This window comes from Octodon degus, unplaced genomic scaffold (assembly GCF_000260255.1).
Source record: "Octodon degus isolate 3935 unplaced genomic scaffold, OctDeg1.0 scaffold03399, whole genome shotgun sequence".
Classification (NCBI taxonomy): domain Eukaryota; kingdom Metazoa; phylum Chordata; class Mammalia; order Rodentia; family Octodontidae; genus Octodon; species Octodon degus.
In genome coordinates, this window is record NW_004527975.1 from 768 (window position 1) to 3,666 (window position 2,899).

A 2,899-nucleotide genomic window follows, 5' to 3' on the forward strand; every position below is an offset into this window, starting at 1 on the left:
ACTTATCTAACTAACAAATAAATGAAAAGTCAATACTTGATGACAAATCATGTTCCTGGCAGGTGATCCCCAGGCCTATTGTTCTAAGGGGCAGGCGGGAAATCACTAGGACATTCCTAAATGCAGAGAACCCTGCCAGGATAGAGGGAAGCCAGCCTGGGCATCTGAGTGCCTGCTCTGTCTGACTTCCTGGAGAACTGGGTTTGGGTCTTAACAGACTTCTCCACCGCTCCTAAGTGTCACAGGAAAACTGGCCTTCGTCTCAATATGTCTGTTCCCGATGGGCCCCCAAGCGCAGCATCACTGGAGTTCCTTCTCATTGTCCTGAATGCCAGTAGTCTACATGCTAAAACTGCTGATTCTGTCAAACTTGGGCCTGAGGGATGACTGCGAAAACTGTCCCTAGCGAGATCCCGTTCTAAGGCCACGCCTCTTCCTCTTTCTGGGATTTGTGCTGGTTGGAGCTGAAGTATATAGAAACTGTCGTTGACTGTGGCTCAGGGATGGTGGAGTTTGGAGGAGGTGGCGGTGAGGGCGGAGGCGGAGGTGGTGGCGGGGTGGGCGGTGGGCTTCTGGAGAACACTAACCCACTCATCTATGAGCGTTCTGGGGAGCAGCCTGTGACGGCGGGCCAGGAGGACGAGCAGATTCCAGACAGCATAGAGACCCGTGAGATTTTCGATATCCACTGCTGCTGGGTCGGGGGGGGGGGGAGGGTTCTTGCGTTTTGGGGAAGGAGCTGTAATTCCAGCAGTTTGTGGAGGAGTATCCAAGATGGGCATTCCTGGTCGAGGGTTCTGAGTGGAGAAAAGTGGAAAGTCGTTTTTGCTTCATTAGACACATCATATTTGCTCTTTCAGTGACCCAGAGCATCCACTGACACTAGAAGAATTGAACGTAGTAGAGCAAGTTAGGGTTCAGGTGAGTTACTACCAGTGACAAGAGAAACTTGTCTGGGGAATCACATTCCACTATATACAAGAGTGACATTTTTCAGCCCGTGGACACCCAGGGGGATCTTTGGAGGAGAGATTCTTGTGCCCATTTTATGAATATTGAAACTGAAGCCCATAAAGGCTAGACAACTTGCCCAGAGCAACAAAGAAAAGACCTTCCCTCAGTGTTGGAGGTTCCATGTGCCCTGATGACTCTTCCTCACCACCACCAGGTTAGTGATTGATCCTTACAGCACGGTGGAGATGGCCTTTACACCCACCATTGCACACTGCAGCATGATCACTCTTATTGGCCTGCCCATCAAAGTCAGTTCCTGCGCTCCCTTCCTCAGAGTTCTAAGGTCAGTTGGAATTGACCGTCAATTGTGAAACAGGTGTAAGGCTCTTGTACTGACACACAGGACAGCGAGAGCAAGAACCATATGATTTTGATATAAAGAGTTGCAGCTAGCAAAAATTAACTGGAGGAAGTTTTCCAACTTGATATAAAAAGAATAAAGACATGAGCTGTAAAGAACAGAAAAGTAGTGAGGAGTGTGGCAGGAAGGCAGCTGGAAAGCTATAGATGGATTTGTGTCAGGAATGGCCTGTGATGTGGATAGAGTTGGCATGGCTGTGGGTGGCTTTGGGGTGCAATGAAAGAGGGAGTTCAGAGATGTGATTGGGAGACAGGTGCCTGTTGGAGGATGTGCCCTAGGGTCTAGAGGGAAGGAGCAAAATGGAGGATGGATACTCAGAATCAGAGTATCTCCTTGCAGAATGTAGAAGACAATTCGTTCTTCATGATATTATTGAGACCTCTAGTTTAAATGCCCCCAAAAGAATGGGCCCAATCCATGCCTTCTTATGGTTTCTCAGTGAACATAAATCCAACCCACAGACGTTAGTCAGGAGCCCTGGTGGCGGTTGGCCAGATCTTCCAGTTAGAAATCTTGGTTGTCTGAGAAGTAGAGTCAAAAGCAGATAAGGGAATGAGCCCGGCAGGGTAGGCCATGGTGGTAAGTTAATGAGGATTCTTTGGGGCAGATTGCAGGGCAAGGGTAGGGGATATACTCAGATCCCGCAATAAACAAAACACAGGTACATAAAATAGAAAAAAGAAATAATATTCTTTTGTTTTGTTTATAGTCTTAGAAAAAAAGATAAAGATGCCAATCCATACTTTTGTCTCAAGTGAGGGGCACTGAGGGAAGAACCTCTCAGATCATGTTTCCGATATGATATCCAGAGGCTTCTGTGTCCCTCAATGCCTGTTACATTTCCTTTATTAGAGGACCTGGGCCATTTTCTGGCTATGGGAGGTCACATTCAGAGACCAAGCCCAGAGGAAGATACTGCTTTCATGATTGTTACACGCAAGGGCCATCAGCAGCCACAGCCACAGCCGTACATTCAAGAAGGAAAGGACCGATATCCCAGCTCCACTGCCAGAAGACATGGGGCATGCCTGTCCTGTGCTCCTCTGCATGACTCATACCAGACTGCTCTTTCATGTTGGGTGTTCTCAGGCAACTCTGATATTGCTTGCTTCCAGGGTCCTTCCTGATGGCTTGGTTTAGGGCATTTGGAGGACACATTGCCCACACTATCCACTGCCACCTCCCATCTCTTCCTTCCCTGATAATTCTCGCTCCCCTTAGTTCCCCTGCCCTGCTGTCTCAGGCTTCTGCACCCTTCGGCACATGCCTGGCCAGTACCTGTGATCTTCTGCAAGACTCTCTCGTTGGCCTGGAGCTAGAAGAATTAAGAGCAGCAGGCTACAGCACTCAGCAGGGTAGGGAGTCTGTCAGTTGCATGATCACTTTTCCTGCGTGTTCTGTCCTGCTGGAGCTCCACTCCCTTTTACCCACAGGCAGCCTTCCTGCAGTGTGGCCCAGGTCAGAGTTTGAACCCAGAAGGAAGGAGGTGGTGTCCCGGATGGCCAGAGAAGGTGGGGGCTGCTA

The 2,899-nt window shown here is 49.2% G+C and overlaps 1 pseudogene; it reads left to right on the forward strand.

Moving 5' to 3' along the window:
• The first annotated feature begins 503 nt into the window (after positions 1-503).
• On the forward strand, positions 504-1,297 carry LOC101575190 (annotated as a pseudogene).
• Positions 1,298-2,899: the final 1,602 nt, after the last annotated feature.